The sequence below is a fragment of the Cnephaeus nilssonii genome (genome assembly GCF_951640355.1).
Source record: "Cnephaeus nilssonii genome assembly, chromosome: 3".
NCBI lineage: Eukaryota > Metazoa > Chordata > Mammalia > Chiroptera > Vespertilionidae > Cnephaeus > Cnephaeus nilssonii.
In genome coordinates, this window is record NC_137074.1 from 70,322,928 (window position 1) to 70,345,240 (window position 22,313).

Here is a 22,313-nt window from a genome sequence, read left to right on the forward strand (position 1 = left end):
CCTCCCCTGTAGGACTGGTCATCCCCAACTGGCCCTGGAGCCCTGGTTCCCTCCAACTGTCCTCCCCTGCAGGCCTGGTCACCCCCAACTGCCTTCCTCTGCTGGCCCGGTCACCCCTAACTGCCCTCCCCTGCAGGCCTGATCACCCCCAACTGCCTTCTCTTGCAGGCATGGTCCCTCCCAACTACCCTCCCCTACTGGCCTGATAGCCCACAACTGCCCTCCCCTGCTAGCCATCTTGTGTCCACATTGACCACATGGGGGTGGCCATCTTGTGTGTTGGAGTGATGGTCAATTTGCATATTGCCTCTTTATTATATAGGATACATTTTAATATATATTTTCAAGTATTTTTTGTTTTATTTTTTAAATATTTTGTTCTTGCCCTAACTAGTTTGGCTCAGTGGATAGGTCCTAGGTTTGATTCTAGTCAAGGGCATGTACCTTGGTTGTGGGCACATCTCCAGTAGGAGATGTTCAGGAGGCAGCTGATCGATGTTTCTCTCTCATCAATGTTTCTAACTCTCTGTCCCTCTCCCTTCCTCTCTGTAAAAAAATAAAAATATATATATTTAAAAAAATTTTGTTCTTTAGTTTTCTTCTTATACACTTATTCTCTTTCTACCTCCTCTATACTGAATATTGTCCATTTCCCCATTCATTCAATTCCTTGACCATACCTTCTGGAAATGAGCTCTGTATCTTCAGATTCAGCTTCCCTCCTTCTTTTCTTGGTGTTTGTTGTTTGCATTTTTGGGATTAGTTGTTGTTGTTTTTTTAGTTTTCTCACCATATACATATATTTTTTCTTCTTTTTTCTCTCTTACCTTTTTTTCTTTTCTCAATATCATTTTAGCACTCTTTTATCTCCCATAATTATCTTTTTTCTGGTGGTCACCTTTATTTGGGGTTATTGGTGTCATGAATGCATTTGTGTTTTGTGCCCTCTGTGTTGTGTCTTGTACAGTTGTATATTGTACCTTTAAGTCAATGCGGTAGAGTGTGAGCCACATAACCAGACATCATGAGAGGAGTGAAAATGGGGAGACAAAGAAACAGCCCCCATAGGACAGAAATGGAGGAATCACTGGAAAAGGAAGTAAGTTTGTCACAGAAAGAATTCTGAGTAATGATCATAAGGATTCTGAAAAAAATGGAAGACAATTCAACAACATATGTAAGAACCAAGAGGAAATGAAGAATCAAGAAGAAATGAAGAATGATATAACTGCAATAAAGAACTCAATAGAAAACATCAACAGTAGACTAGAAGAAGCTTAGGACTGCATCAGTTATTTAGGAGACAAGGTGGGAAAAAATACCTAAGCAGAGCAGCAACTGGAAAAAAAAATGCTTAAGAAACAGGAGGAGAGCATAAGGGAGCTTTGGGACAATACAAAACAAAACAACATCCACATAATAGGGGTGCTGGAAGGAGAGGAAACTGAGCAAGGAATAGAAAACCTGTTTGAAGAAATAATGACAGAAATCTTACCTGCTACTGGGAAGAAAAAAACTCACACAATTCCAAGAAGCTCACAGAGTCCCAAACAAGATGGACCCAAAAATACAGAGAACAAGACATATTATAATTAAATTGGCAAACACCAACAACAAAGTAAGAATCTTAAAGGCTGCCAGAGAGAGAGAGAAAGTTACCTATAAGGGATCTCCAATCAGATTCTCAACAGAAACACATCAGGCCAGAAGGGAATGGCATGAAATATACAAAGTCATGCAGAGCAAGGATCTGAATCCAATAATACTATATCCAGTAAGGCTATCAATCAAAATTGAAGGTGAAATCAGGAGCTTCACAGACAAAAAAAGGACTAAGGGACTTTATGACCACCAAACCAGCAATGCAAGAAATGATAAAGGGACTTCTGTAAAAAGAAGAAATAGGAAGGAAACAAGGAACACAGGCATAAAGAATAAAAATGGTGATAAACAAGAGTACCTATCAATAATAACTTTAAGTGTAAATGGATTAAATGCCCCAATCAAAAGACATAGGGTAGCTGAATGGACAAGAAAACATGGCCCATATGTCTGCTGTCTGCAGGAGACACATCTCAGAAAAAAAGAACTCATAAAAACTGATAGTGATGGGATGGAAAAAAAAAATTCAGGCAAATGGAATTGAAAAAAAAAAAGCTGGGGTAGCAATACTTATATATGACAAATTAGATCTCAAAGTGAATGCCATAACAAGAGATAAGGAAGGCCACTTCATAATACTAAAGGAAGCAATTCAAGAAAAAAATATAACTCTGGTAAACATATATGCACCCAATACAGGGGAACCCAAATACATAAAAAAAAAGAAAATTCTGGACCATATCAAGGGAGAGATTGACAGAAATACAGTCATAGCAAGGGATTTTAATACCCCACTAACACCACTGGATAAGTCCTCTAAACAAAACATCAGTAAAGAAAAATCAATTCTAAATGACTCACTAGATCAGATGGAATTAATTGACATCTTCAGAACATTTCACCCCAAAGCCACAGAATATACATTCTTCTTAAGTGCACATGGGTCATTTTCAAAGATAGAGCATATATTAGGACACAGGCAAAGTCTCCTCAAATTCAAGAAGATAGAAATCATATAAAGCATCTTCTCAGATCACAATGGCATAAAATTAGCAGTCAACTACAATATACACAATGAAAAAAAAAATGAAACACTTGGAGGCTAAATAGCATGCTATTAAACAATGATTGGTTTACCAAAGAGATCAAAGAAAAACTAAAAAGCATCCTGGTAACAAATGACAATGAAACACAACAATCCAAAATCTACGGGGTACATTGAAAGCATTCTTGAGAGGGAAGTTCATAGCTCTACAGACCTACCTCAAAAAACAAGAAAAAAAATGGTAATAAATTAATTAACCCTACAACTTAGAATTAGAAAGAGAGCAACAAGAAAAGTCCAGTGTAAGCAGAAAGAAAGAAATAATAAGGATCAGAGCAGAAATAAATGCTATAGAGACCAATAAAACAATAAAAAGGATCAACAAAACCAAGAGCTGGTTCTTTGAAAGGATAAACAAGACTAATGAACTTCTAGCCAGGCTCACCAAGAAGCAAAGAGAGAGGACCCAAATAAACAAAATCAGAAATGAAAGAGGTGAAGTAACAACCAATCCCACAGAAATACAAACGATTATTAAAAAATACTATGAACAACTCTATTCCAACAAAATAGACAACCTAGATGAAATGGACATATTACTAGAAAAATACAAGCTCAAAAAACTCAACCAAGAAGAATAAAAAAACTTGAATAGGCCGATAACTACTGAAGAAATTGAAACCATGAGCAATAATCTTCCAGCAAACAAAAGCCCTGGTCCAGAAGGCATTCAAAGAAGAACTAAAACCTATCCTCCTCAGACTATTCAAAAAAACTCAAGAGGAAGGCACACTTCTAAGCTCTTTCTATGAAGCCAGAATTACCCTAATTCCAAAACCAGATAAAGACACCACAAAAAATAAATAAATAAATAAGAACTATAGGCCAATATCCTTGATGAATCTGGATGCTAAAATCCTCAAAAAAAATCTAGGAAATCAGATTCAGCATTACATTAGAAAGATTATACACCATGACCCAAGTGAAATTTATTCTGGGGATGCAAGGATGATACAATATCCACAAATCACTAAATGTGATACATCACATAAACAAATTGAGAGACAAAAATCACAACCATATCAATTGATGCAGAAAAATCATTTGACAAAACCCAACACACTTTCTTGATAAAAATTCTTAGCCAAATATGGAATAGAGGGATCATTCCTCAACATAATAAAAGCCTTATATGACAAACCTACAGCCAACATCATAGTCAATGAGCAAAAACTAAATCTATTTCCTTTAAGAACAGGAACAAGACAGGGATGCCCATGTTCACCACTCCTGTTCAATAAAGTACTGGAATTGCTAGCCATAGCAAACAGAAAAGAAGAAGAAATGAAAGGCATCCAAATTGGAAAAGAAGAAGTAAAACTATCCTTATTCACAGATGACATGATACTGTACATACAAAGTCCCAAAGAATAAACAACAACAACAACAACAACAACAAAAACAAAAAACAAAACAAAAAAAAAACCCCTTCTAGACTTAATAAATGAATTTGGCAATGTAACAGGATACGAATTTAACACCCAGAAATCTATGGCCTTTTTATACTCCAATAATGAACTCACAAAGAAGAAACTAAAAAAAAAATCCTATTTACCACTGCACAAAAAACACTGAGATACCTAGGAATAAACTTAACTAAGGAGGTAAAAGACTGTACTTGAAAAACTACAGGGCATTGAAAAAAGAGGTAGAGGAAGATATTAACAAATGGAAGGACATATCGTGTTCATGCATTGGTAGAATCAACATCATAAAACTGTCCATACTACCCAAAGCAATCTATAGATTCAATGCAATCCCATGAAAATACCAATAGTATATTTCTAAGACCTAGAATAAACTCTTCAAAAATTTATCTGGAATAAAAAAAGACTTTGAATACCTGCAGCAATCCTGAGAAAGAAGAACAAAGTTGGAGGGATCACAATATCAGATATCAAACTGTATTACCAAGCCACGTTTCTCAAAACTGCCTGGTACTGGCACAAGAACAGACATACAGTCCAACGGAACAGAACAGAGAACCCAGAAATTGACCCCATACATTATGCTTAATATTTAACAAAGGAGGCAAAAGCATACAATGGAGTCAAGACAGTGTCTTCAATAAATGGTGCTGGGTAATTTGGTCAAATACATACAGAAAAATTAAACTAGATCACCAACTTATACCATAAACAAAACCAAACTCAAAATGGCTAAAGGACTTAAATGTAATATGGGGAACCATAAAAATCCTACAAGACTCCATAGGCAGCAAAATATAAGACATATGACATATCAATATCTTTACCAATACAGTTCCTAGGACAATGGAGACTAAGGAGAAATTAAACAAATGGGACTACATCAATACAGTTCCTAGGACAATGGAGACTAAGGAGAAATTAAACAAATGGGACTATATCTTCTGCACAGCAAAAGAAACCATCAACAAAACAACAAGAAAGCCCACTGCATTGCAGAACATATTTGCCAATGCTATTTCAGATAAGGTTTTACTCTCCAAAATTTACAGAGAACTCATATAACTTGAGAACTCATATAACTTAACAAAAGGAAGATAAACAATCCAATAAAATAAATGGACAAAGGACTTAAATAGACATTTTTTGAAAAAGGACAAACCGAAGGCCCAGAGACATATGAAAATTGCCACAGTCTTTTCCAGCAAGGCTTCAGGAATCAAGAGAAGGGCTGTGCATAAATGGAGAGACTAGATAAGAAGTATAAATTTGGAAGGCACTGGGGGAACCCTTCTCTAGCGGAATGGGCTCTCAGAATGGCCGGACCCATGGCTTTTTATTCACACATTTTTCCCTTTAACAAAGCAGATATACGTATCAAAGGTAAGGTTTGATAAACAATAAAGGATTATCAGGTTAGGGGAATTGTCCTCAGCTGTCTGTTTGGCAGTGGGAATAATATGCAGCTCTTCAGTCCTGCTGAAGATGTCCATCAACCTTCTGAGGAACTTCTCGCATTTATTATGCTAACTACTAACATGCTCAAAGTCACTAATCACCAGAGAGATGCAAATCAAAATAACAATGAGATACCATTTCACATCTGTCAGAATAGCTATCATCAACAAATCAACAAAGAACAATTGATGGTGAGGATGTGGAGATAAAAGAACCCTCGTGCACTGCTGGTGGGAATGCAGACTGGTGCAGCCACTGTGGAGAACAGTATGGAATTTCCTCAAAAACTTAAAAATAGAATTCCCATTTGACCCAGTAATCCCACTTCTAGGACTCTATCCCAAGAAACCAGAAACACAAATCAGAAAGGATATATGCACCCCTATGTTCATAATAGCACAATTTACAATAGCTAAGATTTGGAAACAACCTAAGTGCCAATCAGCAGATGCGTGGATTAAAAAACCATGGTACATCTACATAGTGGAATACTATGCTGCTATAAAAAAGCAGGAACTTTTACAATTAACAACAGCATGGATGGAACTGGAGAGCATTATGCTAAGTGATATAAGCTAGTCACAGAAAGATAAATATCACATCATCTCACTCATATGTGGGATATAATGATCAACATAATTTGATGAACAAGAATAGATCCAGAGACAAATGGCATGGGAGTGGGTGAGGGGTTAGAGAACAAACCAAGGACATGTATGCATGCATATTAGCATAACCAATGGACACACAGGCACTGGGGTTGTGGGAGCTTACCATCAGTAGTGGCAATGGCAGGGGGATGGTCAATTGGAGAAAAATGAGACATATGTAAAAATGAGAATTATATATATTGTTTTAAAAACAAGGGTCCTGTTTTCAATTATATTAGAAAGAACTGCTAGAATGGTGCTTTTGGGGATAGGATTTCTGTTAGTCATAGTTAAGATCATGTATAATAAGCACTCATTTACATAAAATATTAATGTGCCAAAGTCACTATAGAATCATAGAATTCAGAATTTATGTTGCTATAGTTAATAACCTATGAAAGCAAAACAGTATATAGATGCCTTATGCAGTTGAGCTATGTTAATCCTATCTAATAAAGAGGGAATATGCAAATTGACCCTCATACTGTTGCAAAGATGGTGGCACCCACAGCCAATAAGGAGGGAATATGCTAATTGACTGCCACGCCATAAAGATGGCAGTGCCCACAGCCCGTAAGGAGGTACTATGCTAATTGACTGCCATGCCCTGAAATATGGCAGCACCCACAGCCACAAAATGGCGACACCCAGTCCCCCTGAGCCCCACTAGGGTGGCAGGCAGGTGGCAAAGCCAGGCCCACCTGAGGGCAAGCTGGCTGCGCTTCATGCCTGCCTCCAGAACCCTCCAGTCCCCTCACCCCCCAGGCACCCAGGCCCAGCTTGAGCTGCAGGCAAGCCTTGGATGGCAGCTGCCCAGCCTCCCAGGGCCACCCGAGTCTCAGGTAACCAGGGCCAGCCGAGGCTTGCATTGCCAGCAGTGGCAGTAGCAGAGGCATGAGGGGGCGTCGCCTTCTCCTGATCGCCGGGTAGCCTCCTGCCCCTGAGGGATCCCATACTGTGAGAGGGGGCAGGCTGGGCTGAGGGACCCCCTCCAGTGCATAAATTTTCATGCACCAGGCCTCTAGTTGTTGTATAAAAACCAATGAATTTCTGTGTGTTTAATATCCAATATAATAAAAGCCCAGCTACTGAAATGGTGGAACAACCAGAACAACCACGGCCCCTGGCACTGGCCAGCCAGCCACCAGTGAGCAGTTAGGGGTGATCAGGCAGGCAGGCAGGCAGAGGCAGTTAGGGGTGATCAGGCAAGCAAGCAAGCATTTAGGGGTGATCAGGCAGGCAGACGAGTGGTTAGAGGTGATCAGGTAGGCAGAGTGGTTAGGGTTGATCAGGCAGGCAGGCAGAGGTGGTTAGGGGTGATCAGGCAGGCAGGCAGAGGTGGTTAGGGGCAATGAGGCACTCAGGTGAGTGGTTGGTGCAAGCAGGAAGGCAGGCGAGTGGTTAGGATCCAGTGGTCCCGGATTGTGAGAGGGATCCTGGATTGTGAGAGGGTGCAGGCCAGCCTGAGGGACCCCCACACTTCCATGCACAAATTTTGTTGACCAGGCCTCTAGTTTAGTTATAAAATGCCACATGTGAAGAGATCCTAATAGCCTTAGAACACAAGAAGTTATAAAGCAAGGTATTTGAGAGACTGAGTTTACTCTAGAATGAGGAAGACAGTCCATGGTCTTTTATGGTCATTTGTACTCAGATTTTGATTTTACTTTTGTTAAAATCTGCAGTGCACAGGCAGTTGGGGTTACTGCCTGGGATCTTGGTTCTTTCTGTCAATGCACAAAAGAGTTTAAGATCAACAGAAAATAAAAGTAAAGCAAAATGGGGTTTATTGAAAATACATTTCAAATGAGGCACCAGTCAGTCAACAGAGTGTGGGAGACAAAATGGTGAGAGAAGCCAATGGCAGGGCTGTTGTAGCTCACTGGGAAGTCAGAGAAAAGGGGGCCTTGGAGACAGGTCCTGGGGGTGATCCCAGGATGCGCTGCAGCTGCCCATTTCTCCCCTGTATACCAGCCTGGTTCCCCCAACTGCCCTCCCCTGCTGGCCTTATTGCCCACAACTGCCCTCCCCTGCTGGCCATCTTGTGGTGACCATCTTGTGTCCACATGGGGGCAATCATCTTTGACCACATGGGGGCAGCTATCTTTTATGTTGGAGTGATGGTCAATTTGCATATTACTTTTTTATTGGATAGGATTAGTTCAGAGTTCTAGTAAGGTCTATTGGTATGAGGTCATGTCCTTTTCCTCTGAGCTTGGGCCCAATACAGGCTGGCTCCAAACCTGCCAACTGTCATTCTGCTGGACCGGCCATGGAGAGGAGGTCTGAAGGCAAAGTTGGTCTAACCCTTGTTCGGGACCCCAGGGCAGGCCCTGCCCCAGCCACTCATTTAATTTACTGCACAACACTTTCAGATTCATATACAAATGACTGGTAATCAAATGCCATTTACTAATAGCCACTACAGTTTCAGTTGACCTTAGTAGTAAAATAAGTTATCTAAAATGCCCATTCCATCTAATTACAGCCAAACTGTAACCTCCTGTATTGGTTTACAAGATGCAGACTGAATTATTATGTTCCTTCCCTCTCCTATGCCCCATATATCTGATTATACTTTGATTAAAAGCACATCAACATTTTTAGTGGTATTCAAAAACTGGTAAATAAAACCTTCCTCAAATAATGACAGTATATGAACTGTCAGTAGTTGTATGATTTTTCAAAGTGAGTTTTTAAAATCAAGGGTACACATGATTAAAAAACAAGTTTATTTTCTAAGTATAATAATAATTTTGCTTGTTTTAAATAAGATGTTTTCTCCTAAAAATATGTTACTTTTAAACACATGTCTATTTTGAGGCAGTAACTGCCTATGTAAAAGTCTTTATTTATGGCTCTGCCTCAGTACTTTAGAGGCAGTGTGTTAAAGCATTATCCTAAACTAGGGGCCCAGTACACAAATTTGTGCACCTTGAAAGGAACTTGGGCCATGAGGCTGCGGTGGGCACAGGGGCGAGTCTCACACCATCGTCTGCCCCCCCACCTGGCCGCTCCCGCTGTGGGCCCTGGTACCCACTCTGCTGGCAGCCTAGTTCCTTCTGCAGCTGCTCCCATGTGCTGAATTCGCAGGACCTACTTGCACCTGCTGATGGCACAGCACTATTCGGGCCAGCACCAGCAGCAGGTGGGAGTAGGGCCGGGGGTCTGCATTGTCAGCGGATGTGAGCAGAGGTTGCTGCACTCTTTGCACCTCATGAGCAGGAGATGGAGAAGTCCTCAGGGGTGATCGGGGCCGGCGGACACTGCTTGTATCTGCTGAAAGTGCTGAGCAATTGGTACCAGTGCCGGGTGACGGCAACAGGTATGAGTGGTGGCTTCTTTGCCAGCTGAGGGTGTGACTGGGGCACTGGCAGCAGGTGTGATCGCCTAGCAGGATCGCAGTGCACAGGAGAAAAGAATTTTCAGTAACCACTAGAGGCTTGCCCCGATGACAGCGACCAGTGCCTTGCATTGGTCTGGCACTCCAACTCACCTGCTCCACCATCCCACCACTGCTGATGCTCACCATGTTGTGTGTGCACCCCCTGGTGGTCAGCACACGTCATAGCGACCAATTGTTCAGTTGTTCCTCAGTTCAGAATATTTGCATATTAGGGTTTTATATATATAGATGCCTACTATTAGGACATTTGCTCATGCTGTCATCTGTATTTGGGGAGATGTTTTATCTTTGCCACAGAGTTGTTAATGGAGATTTGAAAGGCTAGGTTCTAAAGATGCAAAATAGGTGTTTTTCCCAAAATTGATAAATATTTTGTATCCAAAATTATCACTCATATAATTAAAACTGTTGGTATTCCTTAATGTTGATTCAATTGTGGCTACTATAGGCATTGTCTTTAATACATTAATGTTATTTTTGTGACACAATTTTTATAAAGCTGTTTTATCAACTTTTAGGTTGTGCTGTCATAACTTTTTATACAAGATTTTAAAATTCTATATTTTTATATCTTGTATCTAATACAATGAACTCAGGCAGGCGATCATGAAGCTAATTTTACTTGCACAGATATTTTTCTATGATAAAAGGAAATGAATAATAGTATAGAGACAATTTTGCTGAAGTCCTTGTGATACTAAACATTGTAATACTAAAAAGTACAGAGCACCCAGGAAATTTGATTCTGACAGACCTAGACTGAAACAGTAGAACCAGGATTTATCCTTTGTGTGGTTATGTGGAGATGAAACAGGAATTAGTAGAGACACCCTCCTCTACTTCCTTCCATTCCCTTGGAGCAGTTGTATATGACTCCATATCTGGTCAACCCAGGGATTGAGAATATTTATGCACTAGAGGCCCGGTACATAAAATTTGTGCACAGGAGGGAAGTGAGTGTCCCTCAGCCCAGCCTGCACCCTCTCCAATCTGGGACCCCTCAAGAAATGTCCAACTACCCATTTAGGACTGATCCCATCTGCCTGTTTAGGCCCAATCCCAGGGGAATCAGGCCTAAACAGGTAGTCAGACATCCCTCTCACAATTCAGGATTGCTGGCTCCCACCCGCTTGCCTGCCTTCCTGCCTGGTAGTCCCTAACCACTTCTTCTGCCTGCCATCCTGACCACCCCCTAACTTCTCCCCTGCTGACCCAATTGCTTCTAACTGCCCTCCCCTGCCTGCCTGGTCACCCCCAACTGCCCTCCCCTGCAGGCCTGGTCCCCCCACAACTGCCTTCCCTGCAGACCTGGTCACCCCTAGCTGCCCTCTCCTGCTGGCCCAACTATCCCTAACTGCCTTCCCCTGCCAGCCTGGTTGCCCCTAACTGCCCTCCCCTGCCAGCCTGATTGTCCCTAACTGCCCTCCCCTGCAGGCCTTATCCCTCCCAACTTCCCTCCCCTGCTGGCCCGGTCACCCCTAACTGCCCTCCCTTGAGGTCCTGGTCACCCCCAACTGCCCTGTTCTGCAGGCCTTGTCCCTCCCAACTGCCATCCCCTGCTGGCCCTGTCACCCTTAACTGCTCTGTCCTGCATGCCTGGTCGCCCCTCACTGCCCTCCCTTGCAGGCCTGGTCCCTCCCAACTGCCCTCCCCTGCTGGCCTTATCGCCTACAACTGCCCTCACCTGCCGGCCATCTTTTGCCAGCCTTCTTGTGTCCACATGGGGCGGCCATCTTGTGTGTTGGAGTGATGGTCAATTTGCATATTACCTCTTTATTATATAGGATATTTCAATGTGTGTCACACTCATGGGTTAAAAGACAAGGCAGGAAATAGGGCAAATGATAGGTCAATCAAAAAACTTTTTTTTTCCTCTATTAAGCTAACTATGTGCCCCCTTGCTATGCTCCAAGTACTTTGCAAGGCCTTCCTGGACATAGAGACAAATTTTAGGCTCCATGACTCTTAATAACATAAAGTGCAGTTACTAGGTAGCAGGGATTTTGTTATTTTTTATTCTTCAGTGGTACTAAATATGTTTTAGATATTTGATAAGGCCTTAATTCTAGATGTAGCTGCCCTTCCCTCTATAATTCTAGCTCAATCACTTCAGTTCCTATAAGGCCACTTTACAATCTAGAGGCAATTACTTTGAGTCAGAACTAAAGGCATTGTGGACACCCCCACTTTACCCCAGTCCTTGTTTGATCTCTATTGAGGAGGGATATGACTAAATCCTCTTTTATGACCCTAATTCTAACCCCATTCTTTTTGAAGCTCCAGTCTTTCTTTCCAGGCTCAAGGTCTATGGCAAAACAAATTCATTTCTAGCAGGTATCTTTACTCATGAGCATTGCTTCATTTACCTTAGTGACTGCTGGGATTTCTTACCCCATTCTGAACATCCATTCCAAGTGGATAATTACCATCCTACTGTGCTATAAAAATAGTATTGATGTGTGGTGTAGACTCTCCCAATTTCCCTATTTCATCTTAGGTAACCTTCATCACTTTCTCCCTTCTCACCCTATTTCAGAAGTATACCTATTCACCTACTTAAGGGAAAGATCACCTGTCTATACCTCTTTCACTTCCACCACCTTGGATACCTACTTAATCAATTTAATTTTTCAGTTTTGTATCTTAGATATCCCCTTCTCCATTGGTTTTTTCACCATAGCTTGCAGACATGCTTAAGTTTTACCCCATATTAAAAACAACAAAATAATAAGAAAGAAAGAAAGAAAGAAAGAAAGAAAGAAAGAAAGAAAGAAAGAAAGAAAGAAAGAAATTTTACCTTGTTCCTGTCTCCACAATCCTTCCAATATCACCTTCTCTCTCTGTTCTCTTCCACTGTCAAATTTAACGAAAGAATAATTGCCTCTTTCTCCCCTCCAATTTTCTTCCCAATGCAGTAAAACTTCTCATCCCACTAGTCTATTGACATTTTCCAGATACAGTACCCAGTGATGTAATTTTTAATCTAGAGGCTATTTGTACTTATTGCACTTTGACATCTGAGGTTGTTCATATCAAGAAACTTTCTGTTTTTTGGATTTTTTAAATGTTTTATTGATTTTTTACAGAGAGGAAGGGAGAGGGACAGAGAGTTAGAAACATTGATGAGAGAGAAACATCCATCAGCTGTCTCCTGCACATACTGGGGATGTGCCCACTACAAAGGTACATGCCCTTGACTGGAATTGAACCTGGGACCCTTCAGTCTGCAGGCTGATGCTCTATCCACTGAGCCAAACAGGTTAGGGCTCAAGAAACTTTCTGGATGTCTATAGTGGAGGTCTTTGCTGAGTCACCTACTTCTCACTTTCTTAGTTTGTTCCTTTTTAACTATTTGCTCTATAATCATTGGTATTCTCCAACATTCAATTCATTGATAACTCCTCTGTTGCTTTGAAAGGACACTCTGGGCAATCATGTTTATACTCATGATTTCAATTATCAACTATAGTCTCTGAAGCTTTCACATATTTAGAAAATGTTCAATAAATGGCAGCTAGAGTTGACTAACTTTGGCTCTTCCTGCCAAATTAAGAAACTTTTCCATCTCGCCTGCAACTGACTTAGTTGAAATTTTGCATTGAAATATATAGCTTCATGATTAAATAATCAGGTCTATGGAAGTAAGAAGTAAAGGGTTCTCTTGAAATATGGAAGAAGAATGAATCCTCTCTGATACCAATTTTTTGGGTATTCCTTTCTTGGGATTCATATTTTAACTTTTTTTATATTCATAAGGAATGTAATGAGGCATACTTGCTGGATCCTGGGTTTAATCCATAGGCTACCAAATGAAGATATTGTCCTTGCTTTTCTATCCTTTCTCCTAATGAGGAGACCAATTAAATCAGGTATTAATTACAACATTTAGTAATAAGGGTAGTGACAGCACTTGAGAGGGATTCATAAGGAGAGGATGAATATAGTTCCATAGTGGTACGGAAGGGGAACAGGATTAAACATCTGAACTGTGCTTTAGAAGGAAGATCCAAAGTTAGTCACCTCTAGCTGCCACTTATTGAACATTTGCTAAGTATTTGAAAGACATTGAGATATAAGAACTTTGTGTTCCTTATCTCATTAAATCTTAACAAAATCTCCAGGAGGTATATACTATCACTTCTCATTATATAGATGAGGAAGCTGAGGTTCAGAGGTTAAATAATTTGCCTAAGGTTATATCTCTAGAAGGGGCTAAGGCTTGAGCCAATGTCTGACTCCAAAATATTTGTTCTGACCTATACACCCAGAGAAGGTCAGGCCTCTAGGCTGGGGGAACATGTGCAAAGGCATGGACATGAGAATACATGGGCATATTCATGGGATTTCAAGAAGGTCATTATAATTGGACCTTAGTTTGGAAACAAGGAAGGACAGGAGGTGTAGGTGAATAGGGCCTCGAAGGACCTAGTTTGTATTCCATGCTAATACACTTACAATATAGGCTGAAAAGATGGAGTGGGGTTGATCTCTCCCCCTTACCCTCACCCTCTGCTACTTTTCTTCTGAGGTATGATGGTCTGATCAATGCTTCTCTGTCTGTAGATTTGTTTTTGTTCATCAGTTTATGTTGTTCATTACATTCCCCAAATGAGTGAGATCATGTGATATTTATTTTTCTCTGACTTTTTCACTTAACATAATGCTCTCCAATTCCATCTATGCTGTTGCAAATGGTACGAATTTCTTATTTTTTACCGCAGCATAGTATTCCATTGTATAGATATACCACAGTTTTTTAGTCCACTCATCTGTTGATGAGTACTTAGGCTGTTTCCAAATCTTAGCTATGGTAAATTGTGCTGCTATGAACTTAGCGGTGCATATACCTTTTGTAATTATTGTTTCTAGTTCTTGGGATATATTCCTAGAAGTGGGATCACTGGGTCAAATGGGAGTTCCATTTTATTTTTTTGAGAAAACTCATTACTGTTGAGTTTTCTCAACAGTTCTGTTGAGAAAATGTTGTCTTTTCTCCCAATGTTGTTTAAAAGCCAAGATGGCCTCACCATGTCGCTAGCTTGCTTATTCGACAATTTCATAACTTATGCTTAGAGAATGGATTTCCTACAGAATACAGGAAGTTCTAATTGCATTACATTATTTGTTGTAATATACAAAAATCTTAAAGCTGAAGCCATTTAAATAGAATTAGTGCTGTTAATTAAATTCCAATAAAATTACTGTTCTCCACAGTGGTTACACCAGTTTGCACCAGCAGTGCAACAGGGTTCCTTTTTCTCCTCATTCTGGCCAGCACTTGTCGTTTGTTGATTTGTTGATGATAGCCATTCTGACAGGTGTGAGATGGTATGGCATTGTCATTTTGATTTGCATCTCTCAGATTAGTGACTTTGAGCATGTTTTCATATCTCTTGGCCTTCCTTATGTCCTCTTTTGAAAAGTATCTATTTAGGTCCATTGCCCATTTTTTGATTGGGTTGTTTATCTTCCTTTGTTAAGTTGCTTAATTATTGTGCAAGGGTTTTTCAAGTGATGGATTATCCAGGTGAATTTTACTTGAATTTAATTAACAACACTAATTCTATTTAAATGGATTCAGCTTTAAGATTTTTGTATATTACAACAAATAATGTAGTGCAATTAGAACTTCCTGTATTCTGTAGGAAATCCATTCTCTAAGCATAAGTTATGAAATTGTCGAATAAGCAAGCTAGCGACATGGTGAGGCCATCTTGGCTTTTAAACAACATTGGGAGAAAAGACAACATTGTAGGCAATCAGTAATGTTGAAATGAATTAGTGAATATATGCAATTAGTCAACATCCTTAGGGAAATCCAATCTAATAAAAGGGTAATATGCAAATTGACTATCACTTCATCACAAAGATGGGAGCACCCATAGCCACAAGATGGCTGCACCCAGTCTTCTCAGCCTAGGCGGAGTCCCCCAGTCCTGGGGGGGCTGCCACTGAGAGCAGGCAGCGTGAGCGTCCTGGCAGAGTGCTTGCTTTGTCACCCCGGCAATGCCCTAGTCACAGCCAAGTGCGGGCAGGGAGAGGAGACGGAGGTGGGGGGGGGGGCACCTCCCTTGGAATCTGCACAGTTCCCTCCCGACTCCAGCTGAAGCCGCATGGCTTCCGTGGAAGCAGCGAGGCTCCTAGCAGCACGCTGCAGGTCCTGCTGGCTTCTGCAGAAGCGGCAAGTGGCCTACTGCATGCGATATAGTGCAATGGGCTACTAGTAAAATATAGTTGTTCAACCCTCTCTTCCACAAGGCAGAAATCCATGGCAGAACAAAATTTATTTCTCTCTCCATGAACAGGATTAATTTGCATTATTATCAGAGTTCTACAACCTACAAATACAGTGAAAGGACAGGCCCTTCAAAAGCAGATATTCCGAAAAGGACCTGTCAGACAATGCCCAGATCCCCACTGAAAGGACACTAGCTAAGTTTCAAAACTGACACTTTTCTTTTGACACTTTTCTTCTTTTCTAATTCCAACATCACAACCACTTTCTTCTCTCTTTTCCATCCCCCATTTTGTAAGACAACTGGTAGTTTATCCTATTGAGAAATGTTTAATAGGATATACTTACTTAGTAGCAATATCTGTTCTTGATTTCAACTATTTCCAAGCTTTATTTTGATTGGTATGCTGTTTAGGAGGAAAAAATACCTGTAATATATATTTGAAAATTTTGTTTTATACTTTCAATGAAATATGGGAGTGACAAAATGCTTTGCAATTGTGTATAATTCTTTATAGTATTTGCATACCAAATTCCCATTGCTGTCTGTATTTTGCAATGGGAAATAACCAGACAATATTTTCTCTCCTTAGCATTCTAAGATTTTCCATCTAAGAGGAAAGATGTGATGTGATTCATCCGATTTACTTTTTATATTAAAGTCCAGATAGCTCAACACATTGCTTGGAAATGCAACCTAAAGATAGAGATAAACTTCATATGGGTTTAGCAAGTTCTGTTTGGAGTCAGTATATAGAAGTTGAGACTGAATATAATATTTGGTTTGATTTTCTGTTCAAAAATTTTCCATGGTAAGAACATGATTTTTCTACGTACAGTACATCAGTAAGCAACAATGATGACTTTAAAGCTTCTGATGCCAAATACTATACCTGCATCTTACAACACACATTGCTGAATTTATTGCCAATGCTCTTGGTAATGTATCCTTTGTATTACTGAGAATGAATAAGGAATAGTTACAATGGTATCGACCATCTGTGCATGTTAATAATTTGTTTCACTTTTTCACCTGGTCTGCTTCTCTCTGTAGCTGCACTGCTTAGTTAAGGGGACAATTGAAGCATTACTCCTTTATCTTAAGGATTTGTAACATCTCTAAGACCTTACTCTATAGAATTCTATAGTGAAATGAAACTATTTTCTTTTTTTTTCCAGTTAAAGCTCAGCTATTATTTACTACAATCAAATCTGTGAAATACACTAATGACAATAAGACTGTTCTCATCCCGTGCTTAGTCACTAATTCGGCGGCAAAGAGCCTTAAAGAAATGTTTGTAAAGTGGAAATTCAGAGACAAATACATTTTCAACTATGATGGAAATACAAATAAATTCAAGCCCACCAGTGAATTTTCAAGTGCATACATCGTACCAGGTGCACTACTAAGAGGCAATGCCTCTTTGATGATGGGCAAGAGCCAAGCTGTCCCAGGAAACTACACTTGTGAAGTATCAGAATTAACTAAAGAAGGAAAAACCACCATAGAACTGAAATATAATGTTGGTAAGAATTTTAAAATCTTCCCTTTTATTTGTGCTGCAGTAGCCTAATCCTATTAGAAACTGGGCACAATGGGGCTAGGGACTCCTTTGAATCAAAAGTAGTTTATGACTAGTAGATGATTATGTAATGCTTAGCAGCTTTAAGATCATGAGTTTTACATGCTCTTCTACTTTTCATAGTAAAACTACTTTGCTCTGTTATTTGTGTATTGTCAGGTTCCCAACTTTTGTCTAAAAACTGTTCTGCTGGTGAAGAGGTACAGGCATCATTTAATCTGCATTTCTGTTTGCTGCTATCAAAAGTACTATCTTTCATGTGATTAATTTTCCATAATCTTTTCAATGATGTAGCTTTTTTTTTATTACTGGCACTTTGGTCAAGGGCTGACAAATCCCAGCCATGCTCCAGCTAGAAAGATAGTTTAGAAGGAGAATCACGAAATCCAAAATCAGGTCATAATGAGGTTTCCTGCTTTCGTATTTGTTCTTTTTGTTGGCCAAGATGTGGGAAAGCTAGGGATCCAATAGAATTAATTTGAATTCAGCCTTGGTTATAGCAACATGATTGTGCTTTTCTTCATAGACTTGGCTGGTGAGTTGCATAAAGCAGTAAAGCTAGCTGAAGTAAACAATCTGCTTTCTTTTCTAGTCCTTGCCATGCCAGCTGATTACTCTAACCACATACAGGTGCATACTGACTTTCTATTTTGAAAGCTCTATTTAGAACCACTAGACATATTACTGCTCTCAGGATTAGACAAGCCTTTGAGAACCTCTGCTTTAGATGGGATCAGACCATTCAGTTGAATCAACTATTTGCCTTTTATTCTTCTAGGCTTTCCTGTCATGAAATGCCTATTACCATATTAGGAATGGGGTAATGATCCTGATGAAATATTTTGACATTGCTTAGGATTAGGAACCAGGACATGTGATTCTGCAACTTAACTATTTGCCTCTATTGAACTTGAGAAGTTACTTCACTGGGTCCAAGTTACCCCATCTCTACATGGGGATGGAAAGAGATTCCTGCTTTTATGTATTCTCCAGTCTAATAAGCATCATGAGATCCCTTGTGTATCAGTCCTTTGTACCAAAGTACTTTGCAAATGTCAGTTGTCTTCCTGGGACATTTATTTTATGAAATTGAATGAGTTGTTGAAGCTGGGTTGTCATGAGAGGGGTGTCTGTGTGGTGCAGCATGGACAGGAAATGGCTAAGAGCAGAATTCAGAATATTTTTGTGCTCAAAAATCTCTCCTCCATTGAAAATTTCATTAACTCACAATGGGGGAGGGTGATTTTGGAGTAGAGTGTAGGTCACTGAGAGGAGAATTGTAAACTCAAGACTTAAAGGCCAGAAGATGGGATGAAGATGGATGGGAAAGGAATACCAATCTCTGGAATAAAGACAAAGTTTGTAATTTTCTATTTTTTTGTTTTTATTTTTAATAAGAAAAATTTAAAGCATCTTCCTAAATATTCAACAACCGGAAAATTCTTAAAGTTAGATTAGATACAAATGGGAATCTCTGGGTATAGTACAGGACCTAATTAAAAAACTTTGAGGTCTGATGCTGTTATGGACTGAATGTTGGTGTCCTTCAAAATTCATTCGTTGAGGCCCATGTGGAGCTGGGGCCTTTGGGAGGTGATAGGTTTCTATGAATGGAGAGGGTGGGGTCACTGATGGGATTAATGCCCTTCTAAGAAGAGGAAGAGACATTCCAGCTCCCTCTCTCCACCCTGTGAGGACACAATGAGAAGTCTGCCACCTGCAAGCCCTGAAAAGGGCCTCCACCAAGAATCGAATTTGCTGGCGCCTGATCTGGGACTCCCAACCTCCAGAACTGTGAGGAAATGTCATTTAAGCCAGTTCAGTTCAGCTCCCATCAGCATCTCTCACTTCTGTGTGGAAAGTGCATGCAGGCAAGGCTTCCTTTAAGAGGCAGGGGCCTCCGAGCTCCCACTGGCTCCTTGGGCACGTGAGCTGGTAGGTCTACGCTGCAGGCCTTGCCTTTTAGGTTTTGGGGAATGGTGTGGAGGAAAGAGTACAAAGCCTTTTATTTCACCCTTAGAGTTTTCTCTTATGTAGACAGTCCTCCTAGCAGAGCATCCCAGAGAGAGATCTGGGCAGGCATCCTAAACTCCCAACAAACTCCTTAGTTAATACTTTATCATGGCACATTAGGGAAAGTTACCCAAATGATTTGTTAGTCTTTCCATCAGATCACCATCTGAAAACATCAGGTCTTTTGTTTCTTCTCTTTTCCCCATGCACTTTAGGAATCTCTGTTCCAATTGGGCATCTCTGTTCCAATTGGGCATCTCTGTTCCAATTTCTTTGTTGTCCTTTGCTCAGCAGGTCACACTGCCCTGGGCTGTTCCCCTGTTGTATGTACCCATTGTGCCTAAACCCAGCTTAGTCTCATTTTCACATTTGTTTTATTTATTTATTTATTTATTTTTAGTTTATTGATTAAGGTATTACATGTAATTTTCTGTGTGATCATTTCATCTTTGTTTTCAAAGTCCCCTGAGAAAATAACAACTATGCTTACTGTTGGGGCCATTAAAATTCAAAGGTTGTGTTTTGTTGTAGAGAATGTAGACGATTGTACCAGAGGTCTCAGGCCTTTGGCTGTGCACCCATTTTTCTTTTTTGAGATAGTTACAGAATCACAGAAAATTTCAAAGATAGAGCAGAGAGGTGTTTTGTACTCTTAGCCAGCTTCACCCAGTGGTTACATTTTATGTAACAGAAGTTAAATGTCAAAACCACCCAGTTCACAATGGCACAATGTGTATATATTTCTTTTTCTTTTTATCACATGTGTAAATTTTGTAATGACCACCACAATCAGAATATAGAACTAACCCATTAATAAAAATCTCTGCCTCATGCAACCCTTTTATAGTCCCTGCTCCCTTACTCTCCTTAACCTGGCAAGCACAATTTGTTCTCCATATCAATACTTTCGTCATTTCCAAAATGTTATATAAAAGTATGTACTCTTTTGAGACTGCATTTTTTTTCTTCAGTCAACACAATGCTCTTGAGATCGACTTATGCAATAGCTTCACCTAGCAATCTCTCTCTCTCTCTCTCTCTCTCTCTCTCTCTCTCTCTCTCTCTAATATTCTGTGCTATGGGTATATCACACCTTGTTGAACCACCCACCTACTATAGCAGGTCTTGGTTGTTTTCAGTTGTTTAGGGCTATTTCTCATGACATTTCTATAAACAATCATGTACAGGTTTTTATGTGGCCACAGTCTTCACTTCTCTGGATAAATGCATGGAAGTACAACTACTGGGTCATATGTATTTATAGCGGTAGTTTTTTAAGAAAATGCCAAACTGTATTCCAGAGTGGTTTTTCTATCGAACATTCCCATCAGCAACATATGAGTGATGTAGTTCCCTCACATCCTTGCCAGTATCTGGTGTCACAGTTTTGCACCATTTTTTAAGGGAAAAGAAAGAACCTCCTCTGCCCAAAACGGTTAACTGAAGCAGGTTCTTACAAAGTTACTTTGAAAAATTTACCCATCATGTGAATCCTGGGAATTTAGGTATTGGAATCCATTTTTACTGTTGTGCTTTTTTAGCAAATAGAGGCATAAATGAGAACTAGAAATTGCTTAATAGAGAATTCTACCAAGTGGAATATGGATTAATGGTGGCCAATCTTTGTTCTCTTTTGGGGAGCACAAGGACTAAATATGTGAAAATATTCTCATTGAGATACAGTTTCATATCTCTCTGGTGCCTGTGTAGTCTATTGTACAATGGAAGCGGAACAGAACTTAAAGTTAGAAATCTTTTTTCTGTACTTCACCATTTTGTAATTTAATAAAACTTCGGTAAGAAATCAACCTTCTGGCCCTTAGTTTTTATGTGTAAAATGGGGATACTATCTTCATCACAAGATTATTTGAGATGTAAATATGTTTATCTCTCTTACTTTAAAAAGATTATTGTGTGCTTACTATGTGACTAGGCCCTTGGGATTTAATGGTGATTAAAACAGGATCCCTGATTTCAGTGTAGTGATAACAGTATAAAGAAGAAGAGTAAAATGACATAAAATTTGAGCACATGATAGATATTTTATATTGGGTCCCATGACCCCAGGAACTCTGGAAGATTGATATAGGTCTTACCATTTAACAGCAGAGAGATTTAGGGTACTTGTTCAAAGTCAGGGTCATAGCTAGGATGTTAACCTAGAACTGTCTTCACAACCCAGTATGCTTTTTATCATATGATGCATAGTTTCTGTTAAAAACTTTGTACACGATCAAATACTAAATGTAAAGAATAGTTATAAAATCTGTCATTAATGTCTATATTTATATTATCAGTAATATAATAACTTGGAAGCTTAAGATTCTGTATTTTTCCCTCAGCCTGGCCTGCACCCTCTCCAATCTGGGATCCCTCTCACAATCTGGAACCACTGGCCCCTAACTGCTCCCCTGCCAGCCTGATGGCCCAAGCTGTTCTCCCCTGCCAGCCTGATCCCCCTAACTGCTCTCCCCTCCTGGCCTGATCTCCATAACTGCCTATCTGCTCTCCCTCCTGGCCTGTGCCCCCTAGCTGCCTATCTGCTTTCCCCTCCTGGTCTGATTCCCCTACTGCATATCTGCCCTCCCTTCCTCACCCTGCCCTTCAGACCCCCAGTGCAGGTGTGTTGAGAGGTCTCTGCTGTGGCCTTGCCCCTGTCCTGATTGGGTGTTATGTGATGGTGTCCTGGCCAATTTGAATATTCCTCTATTATTAGTATAAATGTTGACATGAAGGCATTGCAAGATCCTTATATTAGTTTTCTAGTGCTGTATAACAAATAACCACAAATGTAGCAGCTTAAAACAGCTCCCATTAGCTCACAGATTTGTAGA